Source organism: Mesoplodon bidens (assembly GCF_964165515.1).
Source record: "Mesoplodon bidens genome assembly, chromosome: 5".
NCBI classification, from domain to species: Eukaryota; Metazoa; Chordata; class Mammalia; order Artiodactyla; family Ziphiidae; genus Mesoplodon; species Mesoplodon bidens.
In genome coordinates, this window is record NC_138161.1 from 51,349,203 (window position 1) to 51,369,396 (window position 20,194).

Consider the following 20,194-nt stretch of genomic DNA (forward strand, 5'->3'; position numbering starts at 1 on the left):
TTCTCAGTCAGTCAGGACATACATGACTTCTAGGAATTATAAACAAACTCACAAACAAAAACTATACATTACTTATAGCTTTCTGGGATGTAGAATGGTAGTGTTATCTACTCTCCCTCTTAAGAATCTTTGTGTTCAAATAAGATATGATATCATCCTTTTCTGGACTTCAGGGTTTCTTTGGTTATATAATATTCCTTGTCTGTTTTATGTCATATTTATATCATGCTTAGATATATGTTATATTGTACAGCAAATTTATAATCTCACACAGGAACTGTGTCATTCATATTTTGGACTTTAGTAATGATAAATTTATTATTTGAGCCTCACAGTTTCTGTTGTGAAGATCAAGTAAAATAAGTCATGTGAAGATGTGAACCATAACTGGCTATAAAATTGCAAGCTTGCCCATGTACTGAATGCATGTTGACTATATAAGTAATATTTGCTTTTCTTCATTCAAAAGTGGCTTCATAAAAAGAAAGATAATTAATATGTATTCAGTTTTAGAATGTGCCAAAAGTTGTATATTATCTTATCAAGCTGATCAAGTATCTCCATTTCCTGATGAAGAAGTTTCAAGAGATTAGGTAAATGCTCAAGTCTACAGTATAGATACCTGTACTCTATTCACTCCATGATGTTCTGAAGTCGACACTCATGATCTTTCTTCTGTTGTGCATTACCTATGTGTTATGATTAATATATAAGTGAACTGACATATGACTCTTACTTTTTAATATAAAGCACTATATAAATTACTTTATGAAACCAAAGGAAGTCTAAATAACGTTATGTTCTCATATTTTAATTAGGGTACATGAGTTTACATAGAAGAGTATAAGATTATACAAGCAACCTCCAACTAGATAGTCCCTTAAGAATTAGTTTCTGGTCTAATTATTTACATGGTATTATTGTAAAAGTTTCTGGCCCTTATCTATAGAAACGTGTCTCCAGCTTATAAGACCAATGACTGAAATTTCATAATCATGGAATTGTGTCTTTGTTACTACGTCTAGCATACTATTTGGCACATAGAATGTACTCAATAAGAGAACATTCATTGAATGAGCAAGTGAGGGAACCATGTGAGGGAACAAAGACAGCAGTATATAGTGGAAAGTGAACAATGACTAGTGTCTGGGTAACTTGGCTAGAAGATCTGAATCATTTACTAACCACTTGATTAACTGTCAAAGTCATATAATTTTTGAGCTTCCATTTTCTTACATTTAAAGTCTTATATCTCTAATACATCTTATATATCTAATATCCAACTCTCCGGATTGCTCAAGAAGTTACTAAGTCCTTACTTCCTTTAATCACGAAACTTAAGCTGACACATAATGGACTTCACAATCTCTGATCAATAATGTAGCCTATTGTCTGTACCCCAATTTCCAAGTTCTAACACATCCTGGGACATTCTCTCATCATCTGTCTCATCCATCCTTAGCCAGTGATACTAACAAAGCCCCATTTAATGTTATGAAAATGAACAGAAATAAAAGCTAAGGGAAGTATCAATGGTTAGGGCATTAGTCAGAATACTTTAGGTTATTTTACAGTAACTAATGACTTCTCCCATATCACATTTTCTTAAAATAAGACAAGAATAAGGAACCTTAAAGGGACTGAGATTTTTACCCTTTTTGTGAGCTAACCAAATAGCCTACAACAGTTTCAGATATGCTGGCAGAAGACACAAGATTCCTGGGTTATAGGCAAAATATTTTCTTTACTCAAAGCACAGAAGGCAGCATGAGCTATATTTGTATCTGTTACCTTTTCCCTGCAAGTCCCAAGAATATGATGGCAAGTGTCTCAGGTATACTCAGCACACACAATGGTTCTATGCCAAATGAGGAAACCTGAGCTTAGAAAAACCCCAATATTACAAAAACAGGTGCAAACAAACCTGTCCCATTTCTCCAGAGAGGGACATTATCTTTATTTTCCTGGTCAGTAAACAAATTTGCCTTCTACCCTAGAGAAAGCCACTACTTACATTATCCTGGAGTTTTTTCTACACAAATGTCTTGGAAAGGATAGTCTAGGACAAAACAGTCACAAGACAGACAAGTAGAAACTCCATGGAGAATTGCTCCCCAATAATACATTTCTCACTGAAGCTACATGTCTATCTTGGGTTGAAAACGTTCTCTGTCTAGTGTAGTCAGAGACAAAGACTGACAGAGTTCCATCTAGTTATTTGCTTTTTAGAGTATCATTCAAGAAGAAGAGAACACAGCAAATACTGACACTTTAAATTTCTACTCGGAATGGACACACGCCATTTCAACTGTATTTTGTTGGCAAAAGCAAATTGCTTCTGCACAAATATTTTTCTATGATTTACTGAAGAAGGTGAGAGCCAGGAATAATAGATGTTTAGCACTAGTATTGTAAACAGTTGAATTCCAAACCGATGAATGACAATACGTAAGTTATGGTAACAAGTTAGTTTTGCCTGAAGAAGATCTCAAACAGCTGCAGTGATCTGCCTTCAAGTTCTATGAATTATTTGGACAATTATTCTCTTACATGAATAAACTTGTAAGAAAAGTCTCATACATTGGATACAAAATTAACAATACCTCTCCAGGCACCAAGTGTGGGCTAATTATGTGCTGGGTGCTAAGAGTCAAACAGTGGTTAAGGCAACATGAGGCCTGGTTAAGGTAACATCATCATGTGAAGGACAAAAGACAGACAAACAAACAAAATAATTATAACTTATAGGAAGTGCCAAGAAGAAAAAAGAGTATCCAGAGCTAGGAAGGCTAGGGTCATCAGATAATTTCTATGCAAATTTTGATGGAAAATATCAAAAATAATGTCTGAATTGAAATAAAGCTAGACTTGTTATAAACACTAACCAGTGGTCTGTGTGGCAACATGATATCCTCAAAAGTTCAAAAAATTGGGCAATTTGTCCAAAGAAACATGTAGTAGGACTAAGTATAAAAATCCTTGCTCTTTGGTACAACCTCTTATGTCCAAAATCAGAGCAATACGACTTAACAGCAGCACATGTGAAAATGACCTTGGAAATTCAATTGACTAAGAGATCAATATGTGTTAAAATAGAATATCAAAACTTTGACACAATAATAACTTAGATATATAGTGTCAAGAAGAAAAATAAAAGGATAATTCCACTATGTTCTATAAGTTACATTTCATTCAGTTCTAGGAAGACATTAGTTTTGTGAAAAACTCGGATTCATACAGAAGAATGTTGATAGGCTATGGATGTTTGTGGTTACAATCAGAGCTATACCAAACCCAGAGGGTGTTTAGAAATGCCTGAGGGCTATCTTGTAGTTGTCACAATGAGTTATAAATGCTACTTGGAATTTAAGAAAAGGGGCAAGAATGCTACGTATCTGATATTGCATTGGTGAATTCCACACAATTAAGAATGGTCCCTCCTGAAATTTCAATAGTGTCTCCTTTGAGAAATCTATCTATCTATCTATCTATCTATCTATCTATCTATCTATCTACCTACCTATCATCTAAAGTGATATTTAGCTCTTGTGGAAAGACTGGAGAACATTAACTTGGGAAAGGGGGTAATTGCCATCTCATATAGAGGCCAGTCAAGTAGAAGGCTTCTGTGTAGCAGAAGATTGAAATAAGGTTAACAGAAAGAAGTCACTGGGAAGGAAGGGAAAAAACAGATTTTAATTCAATATAAGGAAGAAATCTTTAAGGTTTATAATCAGAGAGAGAATGTGGGAAAATGGTCATTTCTGAGTCATTGGTTTCCTTTTTTTTTTTTAAACATCTTTATTGGAGTATAATTGTTTTACAATGGTGTTAGTTTCTGCTGTATAACAAAATGAATCAGCTATTCATATACATATATCTCCATCTCTCTTCCCTCTTGCATCTCCTTCCCACCTTCCCTATCCCACCCCTCTAGATGGTCACAAATTACTGTGCTGATCTCCCTGTGTTATGTAGCTGCTTCCCACTAGCTATCTATTTACATTTGGTAGTGTATATATTTCCATGCCACTCTCTCACTTCGTCCCATCTTACCCATCCCACTCCCTGTGTCATCAAGTCCATTCTCCACGTCTGCATCTTTATTCCTGTACTGCCCCTAGGTTTTTAGAACAATATACATTTTTTTAGATTCCATATATATATGTGTCAGCAAACAGTATTTTTCCTTTTCTGACTTACTTCACCCTGTATGACAGACTCTAGAGAGATCCACTTAACTACAAATATCTCAATTTTTTTCTTTTTATGGCTGAGTAATATTCCAGTGTATATATGTGCCATATCTTTTTATCAATTCATCTGTTGATGGACACTTAGGTTACTTCCATATCCTGGCTATTGTAAACAGAACTGCAATGAACATTGTCATATATGACTATTTTTGAATTATGTTTTACTCAGGGTATATACCTAGTAGTGGGATTTCTGGATTGTATGGTAGTTCTATTTTTAGTTTTATAAGGACCCTCCATACTGGCTGTATCAATTTACATTCCCACCAAGAGTGCGTGAGGGTTCCATTTTCCCCACAACCTCTCCAGCGTTTACTGTTTCTAGATTTTTTGATGATGGCCATTCTGAATGGTGTGAGGTGACACATCACTGTAGTTTTGATTTGCATTTCTCTAATGATTAGTGATGTTGAGCATCCTTTCATGTGTGTGCTGGCAATCTGTATATCTTCTTTGGAGAAATGTCTCTTTAGGTCTTCAGCCCGTTTTTGGATTGGGTTGTTTGTTTTTTTGATATTGAGCTGCATGAGATGCTTGTATATTTTGGAGATTAATCCTTTATCATTTGCTTCATTTTCAAATATTTTCTCCCATTCTGAGTGTCGTCTTTTCATCTTCTTTATGGTTTCCTTGCTGTGCAAAAGCTTATAAGTTTCATTAGGTCCCATTTGTTTATTTTTTTTATTTCCATTTCTCTAGGAGGTGGGTCAAAAAGGATCTTGCCGTGATTTATGTCAAAGAGTGTTCTGCCTATGTTTTCCTCTAAGAGTTTTATAATGTCTGGCCTTACATTTAGGTCTTTAATCCATTTTGAGTTTATTTTTGTGTATGGTGCTAGGGAGTGTTCTAATTTCATTCTTTTATATGTAGTTGTCCAGTTTTCCAAGCACCACTTATTGAAGAGGCTGTCTTTTCTCCATTGTATATAGCTGCCTCCTTTATCAAAGATAAGGTGACCATATATGCATGGGTTTACCTCTGGGCTTTCTATCCCATTCTATTCATCTATATTTCTGTTTTTGTGCAAGTACCATATTGTTTTGATTACTGTAGCTTTGTAGTTTGGTCTGAAGTGCGGGAGCCTGATTCCTCCCATTCCATTTTTCTTTCTCAAGATTGCTTTGTCTGTCCAGGGTGTTTTGTGTTTCCATACAAATGGTGAAATTTTTTGTTCTAGTTCTGGGAAAAATGCCATTGGTAGTTTGATAGGGATTGCATTGAATCTGTAGATTGCTTTGGGTAGTAGAGTCATTTTCACAATGTTGATTCTTCCAATACAAGAACATGGTATATCTCTCCATCTGTTTGTATCATCTCTACTTTCTTTCATTGGTGTCTTACACTTTCTGTATACAGGTATTTTGTCTCCTTAGGTAGGTTTATTCCTAGGTATATTATTCTTTTTTTTGCAATGGTAAATGGGAGTGTTTCCTTAATTTCTCTTTCATATTTTTCATCTTTAGTGTAGAGGAATGCAAGAGAGTTCTGTGCATTAATTTTGTATCTTGTTACTTTACCAAATTCATTGATTAACTCTAGTCGTTTTCTGGTAGCATCTTTAGGATTCTCTATGTATACTATCATATCATCTGCAAACAGTGACAGCTTTACTTCTTCTTTTCTGATTAGGATTCCTTTTATTTCTTTTTCTTCTCTGATTGCTGTGGCTAAAACTTCCAAAACTATGTTGAATAATAGTGGTGAGAGTGGACAACCTTGTCTTGTTCCTGATCTTAGAGGAAATGGTTTCAGTTTTTCACCATTGAGGACGATGTTGATTGTGGGTTTGTCATATATGGCCTTTATTATGTTGAGGTAAGTGTGCCCTATGCTGACTTTCTGGAGGGCTTTTATCATAAATAGGTGTTGAATTTTGCCCAAAGCTTTTTCTGCATCTATTGAGATGGTTTTTCCCCTTCAGTTCGTTAATATAATGTATCACATTGATTGATTTGCATATATTGAAGAATCCTTGCATTCCAGGGATAAACCCCACTTGATCATTGTATGTGATCCTTTTAATGTGCTATTGGATTATTTTTGCTATTCTTTTGTTGGGGAGTTTTGCAACTATGTACATCAGTGATATTGGCCTGTAGTTTTCTTTCTTTCTGACATCTTTGTCTGGTTTTGGTATCAGGGTGATGGTGGCCTTGTAGAATGAGTTTGGGAGTGTTCCTCCCTCTGCTATATTCTGGAAGAGTTTGAGAAGGATAGGTGTTAGCTCTTCTCTAAATGTTTGATAGAATTCCCCAGTGAAGCCATGCAGTCCTGGGCTTTTGTTTGTTGGAAGATTTTTAATCACAGTCTCAATTTCAATGCTTGTTATTGGTCTGTTTATATTTTCTATTTCTCCCTGGTTCAGTCTCAGAAGGTTGTGTTTTCTAAGAATTTGTCCATTTCTTCCAGGTTGTGCATTTTATTGGCATATAGTTGCTTGTAGTAATCTCTCATGATCCTTTGTATTTCTACCTTTTCAGTTGTTACTTGTCCTCTCTCCTTTCTAATTCTATTGATTTGTGTCTTCTCTCTTTTTTTTCTTGATGAGTCTGGCAAGTGGTTTATCAATTTTGTTTATCTTCTGAGAGAACCAGCTTTTAGTTTTATTTATCTTTGCTATTTTTTCCTTCATTTCTTTTTCATTTATGTTTGTTCTGATTTTATGATTTCTTTCCTTCTGCTAACTTTGGGGGTTTTTGTTCTTCTAATTTCTTTAGGTGTAAGTTCAGCTTGTTTGAGATGTTTCTTGTTTCTTGAGGTAGGATTGTATTGCTGTAAACTTCCCTCTTACAACAGCTTTTGCTTCATCCAATAGGTTTTGGGTCATTTTGTTTGCATTGTCAATTTTTTCTAGGTATTTTTTAATTTCCTCTTTGATTTCCTCAGTGATCTCTTGGTTATTTAGTAGTGTATTTTTAGCCTCCATGTGTTTGTATTTTTTACAGATTTTTCCCTGTAATTGATACCTAGTCTCATAGCTTTGTGGTCAGAAAAGATACTTGATACAATTTCAATTTTCTTAAATTTACCAAGGCTTGATTTGTGACCCGAGATATGATGTATCCTGGAGAATGTTCCATGAGCATTTGAGAAGAAAGTGTATTCTGTTGTTTTTGGATGCAATGTCCTATAAATATCAATTAAGTCCATCTTGTTTAATGTATCATTTATTTTTGTGTTTCCTTATTTTCACGTTGGTGATCTGTCCATTGGTGATAGTGGGGTGTTAAAGTCCCCTACTATGATTGTGTTACTGTCAATTTTCCCTTTTATGGCTGTTAGCATTTACCTTATGTATTGAGGTGCTCCTATGTTGGGTGCATAAATATTTACAATTGTTATATCTTCTTCTTGGATTGATCCCTTGATCATTATGTAGTGTCCTTCTTTGTCTCTTGTAATAGTCTTTGCTTTAAAGTCTATTTTTGATTTCCATTTGTGTGGAATATCTTTTTCCATCCCCTCTCTTTCAGTCTGTATGTGTCCCTAGGTCTGAAGTGGGTCTCTTGTAGACAGCATATATACAGGTCTTGTTTTTGTATCCATTCAGCCAGTCTGTGTCTTTTGGTTGGAGCATTTAATCCATTTACATTTAAGGTAGTTACCAATATCTGCATTCTTATTACCATTTTCTTAATTGTTTTGGGTTTGTTACTGTAGGTTTTTTCCTTCTCTTGTGGTTCCTGCCTACAGAAGTTCCTTTAGCATTTGTTGTAAAGCTGGTTTGGTAGTGCTGAACTGTCTTAGCTTTTGCTTTTCTGTAAAGGTTTTTAATTTCTCCATTGAAGCTGGATGAGATCCTTGATGGGTAGAGTGATCTTGCTTGTTGGTTTCTCCCTTTCATCACTTAAAATATGTCCTGCCACTCCTTTCTGGCTTGCAGAATTTCTGCTGAAGGATCAGCTGTTAACCTTATGGGAATTCCCATGTATGTTATTTGTTGCTTTTCCCCTGCTGCTTTTAATGGGTTTTTTTGTATTTAATTTTTGATAGTTTGATTAATATCTGTCTTTGCATGTTTCTCCTTGGATTTATCCTGTATGGGACTCTCTGTGCTTTTGGGAGTTAACACCATCAACTTTCTGATTCTAACTGGTCTGGGGTCTATGTGCTTGTGGTCAGCATGCAGTTAGCTTCTTCCACTTGGTGGGGGTTTTAGTATCTACAAAACAACTCAAGGATATGGCTCAGAGTGTTATTTATAGTCCTTGAAGAGGAAATAAAAGTCTTTGACTTATTTTTATGGCTAAACTATTATTATTTTGTGTTGCTTGACTATTTTCCTTTGTTTTTGCATTTTCTCACTTCTCTGATTAAATTTGTTCTTTGGAACTCAGAGAAGGCCTTGGAGGCTAAAGCTTTTCTACAAACAAGAGACGGGGAACACAGGGGTGGGTGGTGGGCATGGAGGTGAAGGTCTATCTCAGGGAAGGCCCAGAAGGGTCTTGCTCAGTTTCAGATTTAAAACCACTGATATTATCATACTGTTAAACATAAAAGACATTTTAAAAATAAATATTTAAATCTTTATAAAATCCAATTATTTAAATAAAAATAATGACTATATATTGTGGGATTCATAATATATCCAAAAGTAAAATAAATGACAACAATAATACAAATGTCAGGAGGAGAGAAATGAAAGTATAGTGTTCTATGCTGTTTATACTAACAATGAAGTATAATATCACTTGAAGGTAGACTAAGTGAAGTTAAAAATATATACTATAAATACCAAGGCAACCAGAGAACACATAGGGCAAATAGAAAACAAATAGGAAATGGGAGATTTGAATCCAACCATATCAATAATCACATTAAATACAGTTTGTCTTTTACCCTGACTTTTAAAATAATTATTTCTTAAAAGACAGTTATTTTATTTATAAAAATTATGGATATCAAAACATCATGTCAGAAAGAAGTTTTATCTATGGTTGATATAAAAAATACATTCCAACTTGCATTTTTACATGCAATTAGTTTCAAAAAGAAATATGATATATGTGGTTTGTAATTTATTTGTCAACTAAACAAGCATTTTCTTACATGATTAAACAGCTGCCTTTTCATTTTATCAGAAAAAATATCAAATTTTGCAGTATATGTATTACTGGAAAATCTATTTAAATTTAGGTATGAAGAAGTATTGATAGTTTGTCATCACACTTAAAATAATGACATAGCTTGGGAAAACACTGTTTGAAAAGATTTGGAGACTTTGCAACTGTGCCTTCAACAACAGAGGGTGGAAGAATTCATAAAACAAATTCCAGAAAGTTTGAAACAGCAAAACTTGAATTTGCTGCTTGTAGGCAACTATTTACATAGCATTTACATTGTATTGTAAGTAATATAGAGATAATTTGTAAGTAATCTAGAAATAAGTTAAAGTATAAGGGAGGATGTGCATAGGTTATATGCAAATACTATGCTATTTTACATAAGGGACTTGAGCATACTCAAATTTTGGTATCTGCAGCGGGTCCTGGGAAAAATCCCTGTGGATACTGAGTGATGACTGTATATAGAGGTGAGCCCTATATTGATTACCCTTTATGCCCCTCAGGGCATTTGCCATTTCAAATCAAGTGGCATAGAGAAGAAATAGAAAGTTGTGTGAATAAAACTTGTGGAAGACTCTCTTGACTGAGAAGAAAAGACTAGATTTTGGTGTTACTAAATAGTCAAGATTTGAGAAAACAGGTTTCCAGAGTGATATTATGATTAAAAAAAAAAAAAAAAATATATATATATATATATATATATATATATATATAATCTTCATCCTCATTCCTGGAAGTAGCTCCTAACACAATTGTAATTTCCTAAGTGATAAGAAACATGGGAACATCTTTGTTATAATATTTGCTATTTTGTCCTTGGTTCCTGAAATAGCTCCAAAGCAATAAAGGTGAATGAATTGTCTTTTGTTATTCATAACAAGCTTCTTTCAACCACACCTGAGTTTATGTTAATGAGGCAATTCTTATAAAGTCCTTAAATAACCGCAAGTTGGGGACAGGTTGCCAGGGGAACCATCCATGTGATTAGGGGGTTGAAGGTTTCAACCCCATCACCGACCTCTGCTCTAGAGGGACTGTAGAGAGAAACTGAAGGTTGAATTAATCCTGCCTGTGTGATGAAGCCTCCATAAAAATCTTAGATAAGTGAGTTTGGAGAGCTTCCAGGTTGGTGAACACGTGGAGGTGCTGGGAAGGTGGCATGCCTAGAAAGGGCATGGAGTTGACATCCCTTCCCACACACTTTAACCTAAGCATCTCTTCCATCTAGCTGTTTATGAATTTTATCCTTTTAAAATAAACTCGGACTCAAGTAGGTAAATTATTTTCCTGAGTTCTGGGAGCTGCTGTAGCAAATTATTGAACCCAAGGAAGGGGTCATGAAAACCTCTGACTTGTGGCCTATTCGCCAGCAGCACAGGTGATACCCTGGGACTTGGGATTGGCATGTGCAGTGGGGACAGTCTTGTGGGACTAAACCCTTAACCTGTGGTATCTATGTTGAGCCCAGGTATAATAGTAATGTCAGAACTGAATTAAACTGCAGGACAACCAGTTGGTATCAACAGATAATTAAAGAACAGCTTGTTTTGTGAATGCCCCCCGCGTCCCCACGCACACACACATTTGGTGTCAGAGTGAAAGATTTTGTAAGTTGACAGAAAACAGTTTTTTTTTTTTCTTTCACAGACCACAAGGGAAGCCAGAGAAATCAGCTAACATTCTGCCTGCGGCTTTTTCCTCATGACATTTTCTGATTTCTAAGCTGTGCATGTCAGGGACAAGAACAAAAAAGCAAATGATGATGAGGAGGAGGAGGATAATAATAATAGATAAAATAGAATAAAACTAAATAGCAAATCTGCTAAAAAGGCTAAAAATCCAAACAAAGCTTTTTTCTCAAAAATCTGAAATCCATCCTTGAAATGTCTTAATTCCAATTTGTATCAGATCATTTACTTGTGTTTTATCTCTCTGCTAGAAAAAACTGATACTCTCTTTACAATTGTTCATACACATTCGCAGCACTCAGTATAAAATTAATCAACATTCCAGACATGACCAAATGACTGAAATCACAAGGAAAAATAAATAAATCAATAGAAATAAACCCACATACAATGTAATTATTGATGTTGTCGGACAAAGAACTCAAAATAACTGGTTTATTATTTTAACTTGTTATTGAATGATAATATATGAAATTTACAAATCTTAAATGTAATGATAAATGTAATTTTAAAAGTGTGCATCTCTGTAACTACCACCCATAGCAAGATATAGAAAATTACCAGCTCATCAGAAATATCAATTGTGCCCTATTCAAGTCAGTAGTCACCAATGTTAACCATAATAATAACAGCTATCACCAAAAATTAGGTTAGGTTGTTTGGGGGGGGGGGGAAGTGTAAACAATAAAATAACAAAAATATCTTGGAAAATGTTTATAAAATTGAAAAAATGTTTTTTTTAAAAAAGAATCACTTGTAGCTTTTATTTTAATTTGATTTATTAAGTTCCAGGTTGTATTTGGAATCTCACATTGAATTTATCTGACATGTCCCTAAATTCTTTTATTCTGGAACAGTTTCAGACTTTCTTTGTTTTTCATGACATTGATAGTTTTAGAATGCAGGGCAGTTATTTAGGAGAATTTAACTTAATTTAGGTTCATGTGATGTTTCCTTATGACTATGTTCAGATTATGTAGATGTAGCTTTGACAGGAAATTAGAGTGATAATTTATTCTTCTTAGTGTATCATATCAGGAGGCATGGATTTTTGTCTGTCTCATTATTTATGATGTTAAATTGATCACTTATTTAAGGTACTGTCTGCCAAGTTTCTTCACTAAGATGTTACTGTTTGCTCTTTCTAAATAATAGATCATTTATAGAGAGATACTTTGAAGCTATGTAAATATTATGTTCTTTGTCAACTTAGTCCCACTAGTTTCAACACCCATTAGTGATGTCTGAATCAATTACCATAATAATGATTAGAAAATGGTCTGTAGTAATAAACTGATTAAAATAAACTTTTTTTTATCTTTAGCTCACTTTTAAATAAAATATTAATTTTAAAAATTTCTAAAATAAATTAATATTTAATTCTTCCAATCCAAGAGCATGGGATAATTTTCAATTTCTTTAAATAATCTTCAGTTGCCTTTATCAATGATTTATAGTTCTCAGCATATGTCTTTCACCTCTTTGGTCAGGTTTATTCCTAAGTATTTTATTTCTTTTGATGTGATTTTAAAAGGTGTTTTTTTTACTTTCCCTTTCAGATATTTCATTGTTAGTGTAAAGAAACACAACCTATTTCTGTATGTTAATCTTGTATCCTGCTACCTTGCTGAATTAGTTTATCAATTCTAGTAGTTTTTGTATGGAGTCTTTAGGGTTTTCTATATATGGTATCATGTCATCTACATATAAAGACAACTTTATCTCTTCCCTTCCAATTTGGGTACCTTTTATTTCTTTTTCTTAACTAATTGCTGTGACTAGGACTTCCAGTACTATGTTGTTAGTGCAATCCCTATCAAATATTCAGACAATAAACCCACACACCTTTGGTCAGTATATCTTCAACAAAGAAGTCAAGAATATACAATGGGGAAAAAGTCTTTTCAGCAAGTGTTGTTAGGACAGTTAGATAGCCACATGTAAATCAACGAAGTTAGAAGTCACCCTCTCACCTTACAGAAAAATAAACTCAAAATGGCTAAAAGACTTAAGTATGAGATGCGACACCATAAAATTCCTAGAAGGGAACATAGGCAAAATATTCTCTGACATAAATCGTAGCAATGTTTCCTTAGGTCAGTCTCCCAAGGCAATAGAAATAAAAGCAAAAATACACAAATGTGACTGATTCAAATTTATAAGTTTTGCTCAGCAAAGGAAACCATAAACAAAATGAAAAGACAACCTACAGACTGAGAGAAAATGTTTGCAAACAATGTGACAAAGAAGGCCTTAATTTCTAAAATATACAAATAGTTCACACAACTCAATAACAAAAAGACAACCAAGCCAATAAAAAAATGGGCAGAAGACCTAAACAGGTATTTCTCTAAACAATAGGCACATGAAAAGATGATCATCATCACTAATTATTAGAGGAATGAAAATCAAAACTACAATGAGGTACCAGCTCACACAGGTCAGAATGGCCATCATTAAAACGTCTACGAATAACAAATGGTGGAGAGGGTGTGAAGAAAAGGGAACCCTCCTATGCTGTTGATGGGAATGTAAATTGGTGCAGTCGCTATGGAGAACAGTATAGTGGTTCCTCAAAGAATGAAAAATAGAGTTGCCATATGATCTAGCAATCCCACTGCTGGGCATATATCTAAACAAAACTATAATTTGAAAAGATACTTGCACACCCCTGTTCAGAGCAACACTATTTACAATAACCAAGACATAGAAATAGCCTAAATGTGCATCAACAGATGAATGGATAAAGAAATGTGGTATATACACACACACAATGGGATATCACTCAGCCACAAATAAGGATGAAATAATGCCCTTTGCAGCTACATGGATGGACCTAAAGATTATCATACTAAGTGAAGTCAGAAAGAGGAAGACATATACCATATTATATCTCTTATATGTGGAATCTAAAATATGACACAAATGAACTTATCTATGAAACAGACCCAAAAACATAGAGATCAAACTTGTGTTTGCCAAAGGAGGATGGGTGGGGAGGGATGGATTGGGAGTTTGGGACTAGCAGATGCAAACTATTACATCTAGAATAAATAAACAACAAGGACCAACTGTATAGCACAGGGAATTATATTCAATATCCTCTAATAAGCCATAGTGGAAAATAAAAGAAAAAAGAGAAGACATCAACATATGAGAAGTCATCTAGGTTTTCTCCTATGTTATCTCCTAGGAGTTTTATACTTTTGTATCTTACATTTAGATTTATAATCAATTTTGAGTTAATTTTTGTGAAGGATATAAAATCTGTATCTAGGGCTTCCCTGGTGGTGCAGGGAGTCCACCTGCCAATGCTGGGACATGGGTTCATGCCCCGGTCCGGGAGGATCCCACATGCCGCAGAGCAGCTGGGCCCATGGCCCGTGAGCCTGGTCACTGAGCCTGTGCATCCAGAGCCTGTGCTCCACAGTGGGAGAGGCCACAACAGTGATAGGCCCACGTACTGCAAAAAAAAAAAAAAAAAAAAAAAAAAAACTATATCTAGATTTCTCTTTGCATGTAGATGTCCAATTATTTCAGCACAATTTCTTGATGATACTATCTTTGTTCCATTGTATTGCCTTTGCCACTTTGTCAAAGATCAATTATCCATATTTATGGATATCTATTTCTGGGTTATTTTGTTCCATTTATTTATTTATCTGTTCTTTCACCAGTACCACACTGTCTTGATTATTTTGCCTTTATAGCAAGCCTTGAAGTTGTTTAGCATCATTCCTCTGACTTTGTTCTTTTCCAACAATATTGTGTTGGCTAGTCTGGTATGTCTTTTGCCTCTCTATATGAATGCCATAAAACTCTACATATAAACTTTAGAATCAGTTTGTTGATATCCATAATATAAATTGCTGGAATTTTGATAGGGGTTGCATTGAATCTATAGATCAAGGTGGAAAGAACTGACATCTTGACAGTATTGAGTGTTTCTATCCATGAACGTGAAACATTTCTCATTTATTTAGTTCTTTGATTTTCTTCATTAGAGTTTTGTAGTTTTCCCCAAACAAATCATGTACATGTTTTGGTAGATTTACCTAAGTATTTACCTAAGAAGTACCTAAGTACTTCATTTTTGGAGGATGCTATTGTAAATGGCATTGTGTTTTTAAATTCAAATTCCCCTTGTTCATTGTTAGCATATTGAAAAGCAACTGGCTTTTGTATATCATTTTAGTATCTTATACCTTGCTATAATTGCTTATTAGTTTCAGGAGGTGTTTTTGGTCAGTTCTTTTGGATATTCTACATAGAGGATTATGTCATCTGAGAATAAAGACAGTTTTATGTCTTCTTTCCCAAAGTGTATAATTTCCTTTTCTTTTATTATTGTATTAGCAAGAACATTTAATAAGATGTTTAAAAGGTGTGGTGAGAGGGGGCATCCTTGCTTTTTTTCTGATCTTAGTGAGAAAGCTTCAAGTTTCTCACCATTAAGAAAAATGTTATCTGTGGATTTTTGTAGACATCTTTATCAAGTTGAAAATGTTCTCTATTCCTAGTTTACTTAGAGTTTTTTTTATCATGAATGGGTGTTAATTTTTTCAAATGCTCTTTCTGCACCTATTGATATAATCATGTGATTTTTTTTTTACTTTGTTGACATGATGGATTACAGTAATTGATTCCTGAATCTTGAACCAGCATCGCTGCTCATGAGAGATTTGGTCTATAGATTTCCTTTTTTGTAATGTCTGGTTTTGTTTTTAGGGTAATGCTGACCATAGAATGAGGTCAAATTAGCAAACTATTCTCTTTGCTTCTATACTCTGAAAGAGATTTCAGAGAACTGGTATAATTTCTTCCTTAAATATTTGGTAAAATTCACACATCTGGACCTGGTGCTTTCTGTTTCAGAAGGTTAATTATTGAGTTAATTTCTTTAATAGATATGGGCATATTCAGATTGCTTTTCTTCTTGTGTAAATTTTGGTAGATTATCTTTCAAGGAATTGTTCCATTTCATCTAGGTTAACAAACTTGTGAGCCTAGAGTTGTTTATATTATTCCTCTATTATCCTTTTATTTTCTATGGGATATGTAGTGATTCCTTTCTTTAATTTCTGATATTATTTTGTGTCCTTTTTTTTTTTTTGGTGGTACGTGGGCCTCTCACTGTTGTGGCCTCTCCCGTTGCGGAGCACAGGCTCCAGACACGCAGGCTCAGCAGTCATGGCTCACGGGCCTAGCTGCTCTGTGGCATGTGGGATCTTCCCGGACCGGGGCACGAACCTGTGTCCCCTGCATCGGCAGGTGGACTCTCAACCACTGTGCCACCAGGGAAGCCCCAAGTACATGTCTTTTAACTCCTTAGTTAGATTTATTCCTGGATACTTTATTCCTTTTGATGCAACTGTAAATGGGATTTTTTAAAATGTATTTTTCTAATAGTTTGGTGTTAGTGTATAGAAATGCAACAGATTTCTGAATATTAATTTGTATCTGGCAACTTTACCAAATTCATTTGTGAGTTCTAGTAGTTTTTGTGGTGTCTTTTGGATTTTCTATACAGTCTTTTATACAGTCTTTATATAGTCTTTTATAGTTTTTATATAGTCTTTCATACAGTCTTTTATTGAGCCTGTGTTCTGGACCAAGAATTCCACAAGTTTCTCAGTTTTGGGGTTTTTTTTCCTACCTCCTTAGATGGGATGAGTGGCTAGAGTGGGCTAGATTTGGGTATTTCTCTTTCCTATGTCAGGCTCCAATCATCTCAGATGGTTAGGATCTGGTTAATCAGTTTTCTTTGAGGGCAGGACTTGTTAAGAGGAACAAGTGCTCTGGTGTATTTCTAAACGGTACGTTTCCCCTCCCCTTGCTGGAAGCTTAAAAAAGGAACTTGCCCTGTGGGAATCTGGTCAAACTTCTTAAGGCAAGTCTCACAATAATGCAAGGGTCCTCCTATAACTGGATTCTTCTAGCATTTTAAACTCTCACAGTTGTCCACGTTGAGCTTCCAGCAGTTTGTCAGTTACAGTTCAGGTTCTCCTCTACAGTTCAGGTTCCTGTGGTGGTTTCCACCTGTGAGTATGCTTTGGTATGTTACTTTCTGGACTTGTCTGTCAGTCTCTTCAATCTTGGGGGCGATGGTTTACCCTGTCTTTCCCTCTCTAATGGATACCAGAAGAGTTGTTGATTCTTCAGTGTTTTCAGCTTTTTATGTGTAGTTATGACAGAGTGGTGACTTCCAAGCTCCTTACATGCAGAATAGGAAACTGGAAGTCTACTGACAGTTTTTGCTTCATGTATTTTAGGAATGTTTTAGTAGGTGCTATGTTAACTACCTAGAGGTGCCATAATAAAGTATCACAAAATGAGTGGGTAAAACAACATAAAGGTATTGACTCAGTTATGGTGGCTTGAAATCTGAAATCAGGTATTGTCAGTGCCTCCTCCCCTGAATACTATAGGGGAAAATGCATCCTTGTTTCTTCCTCACTTCTGGTGCCAATCCTTGGCACTTCTTGGCTTTAGCTGCACTGAAAACACTTTATCAGTCTTTGCCTGTGTTATTGCATGGTGTTCTCCCCTTGTGTCAGTGTCTCTGTGCCTTTTCTACTTGTCTTATAAGGATGCCAGTCTTATTAGATTAAAGGCTCACTCTATTGTAATATGACCTCTTCTTAACTAATTACATTGGCAATGCTTCTATTTCCAAATAAGGTCACATTATGAGGACTGGAGGTTAAAACTTCAAATATAATTTTGGGGGATACAATTCAATCCATAGCAAGTGTATGCTAAGAGAAGGAGATGGACAAGTTAGAAAATCAAAATGCATGATGTTGTTACTGAGATTTGTTTTTCCTGAATAAATGTTCTCCAGATTGCTAAAATTCTTTGATTAATTTCCAGAGTTCTGAAAATGTTGATATTGACAATTTGCCAATTTTCTCATTGCTTTTATGGAGAAGTTTTCAGTATGCGTTACTCTACATTTTCTATATATATTGTTCCCTAGTATTCTTAAAATGTGTGATTTAGAATCCAGACTGCTTTGATGTAAATCAGGCTCTGATATACCTTATTATATGCCCTTGGGCACGTTTGTTTTAAACTCAACGTATGAAATTTTCTCACTTGTAACATGTGCATAATAGGGATCATAGAGTTGGTATAAGGATTAAATGTAAGAATAATACAGGAAAAGCACATAAATAATGCATCACAGATAAAAATATGATTTATCTATTGTTAGTCTATAAACATTGGTTAAGTGTACACAACATATAGAATAAATATATAATCTCTGATATTACTGTTTATTTTTGGTCTTTTGACACATTAGACCATCCTCCTAAACTTTTAGTATCTCTTCTGAAACCTGAATCTTTTACATAAAACAGTTACTATGTCCGTCACCTATTTTCCTGACCACACATTTATCAAATGTGCCATCTAGTTTCTTATGTAAATCAATCAATACCCAAATTGAATATATCAAGAACGAGTAGAACAGTACCTCATAAGAAACGTCCTTCCAGATTGACATTATTCAACATTGAAATTTTAATATTTCATTCAAGAAGAGATTATTTCCCCTCTCAAAATTTCTTTCTTAAAAGAAACAAATAACAACAACAACAAAACATACAGAAAGATTTGAAATGCTGTGGGAAAATAACTAATACTGTCTAACTTTTCTGTACCAGTAGCACTACCAAAAATGAAACTTAACTCAGGTTAAGAATTAAAAGAAAATTTTAGTGATACCATGTTGTTTCCCTTTGTAAATGTACATATTGAAAATTAGATTAGTTTCATAAAATTTTAGTGTATAAGCCTTTAATCCTTTTTCTATGAGTTTTAAAAATACTCTTTAACCTTAATTAATTAACAATCATGGCAAGGAAAATATCAAACTTATTTAAAGTATGAAATCTTGAGACTCATAGAGTATAATTCACTTATGACTTATCAAAGTTCACATAACTGCCATAGGGAGCAGCGCCAAGGTGATACTTGAGGTCGTCTGATTTTGATGGTCTAGGGAAGCTGCCAAGTTTGCAGGTGGAGGCAATTATCCGGCTGCCTGTTTTGTTCTACATTGTTATCCCTGACTCACTTTTACATTGATATAATCAAACTATTTTCTTATTTAAAACCTCATAATGGGATCTGAGGACAAATTTGTTGAAACACTGAATTTAATGCTTGATGCACAGTTTGTATTTGAAATATGTTTGCTAAATGAAGAAATGGATGAATGAATGAGAATATGGACTTCCACGCCTTTGTCCACTGACTCTCACTCAAATCCATTTCCATTATCTCCTACATCCCCCTGATTCAGAATGCTTTAACTAAATTAGTTTTTTTTTGCTTATACAAAATATTCCAAAGTTTCTATTACTCACTTTTTTTCTCAGCTCACACCAAATGTTATTTTTGTGTTTGTCTTAGTAACAGCTAGACAGTGAGCACCTTAAAAACAGGTATTATAGGGAGATCAGCTCCGTGCTTTGTGACCACCTACAGGGGTGGGATAGGGAGGGTGGGAGGGAGGGAGACGCAAGAGGGAAAAGATATGGGAACATATGTATATGTATAACTGACTCACTTTGTTATAAAGCAAAAACTAACACACCATTGTAAAGCAATTATACTCCAATAAAGATATAAAAAAACAGGTATTATTATTATCAACCTTTGTATTATAGCATTTGTAATATAAAAGCTGCTCAATAATTTTTTTTTTTTTTAGGTAATGAAAGTTAAATCATTTGTCTAAAGTACCAGCTCTATTTCACAAAGTTAATACCTAGTGCATTTAGTTCCCATATGAATAAAAGTATAAAATGTGTTTTAGTCAGTTTGGACTGCTATACAGATACCATAGACTGGTAGCATAAAAAGAACAGAAATTTTTTTCTCACAGTTCTGAAGGCTTGGAGTCCAAGATCAGGGTGCCAGGATGGCTGAGTTCCAGTGAGTCCTCTTTCCAGTTGCAGGCTGCTGACTTTTTGTCATCTCACATGACTGGGAGCAGAGAGAGGAAGCTGGCTCTCCTGTGACTTTTTATAAAAGCACGAATTCCATGCTTAGGGCTCCACCCTTATGACCTCATCTGATCCTAATTTACTTCCAAAGGCCCAACCTCCTAATACCATCACATTCTTGGGTAGGGTTTCAACATACAAATTGGGGCATGGCAAGTGGGGAGGGA

At 34.7% G+C, this 20,194-nt stretch overlaps 1 long non-coding RNA gene across 5 annotated transcripts in view; it reads right to left on the reverse strand.

Moving 5' to 3' along the window:
- Nucleotides 1-20,005, reverse strand: part of LOC308617275 — a 208,126-nt gene extending 188,121 nt beyond the window's left edge. For all 5 annotated transcript variants that reach the window (XR_014015845.1, XR_014015846.1, XR_014015847.1 and 2 more), the window contains exon 1: nt 19,905-20,005. This is a non-coding gene — a long non-coding RNA (uncharacterized lncRNA). The remainder of the gene's footprint in view (nt 1-19,904) is intronic.
- Between the last annotated feature and the right edge of the window lie 189 nt (nt 20,006-20,194).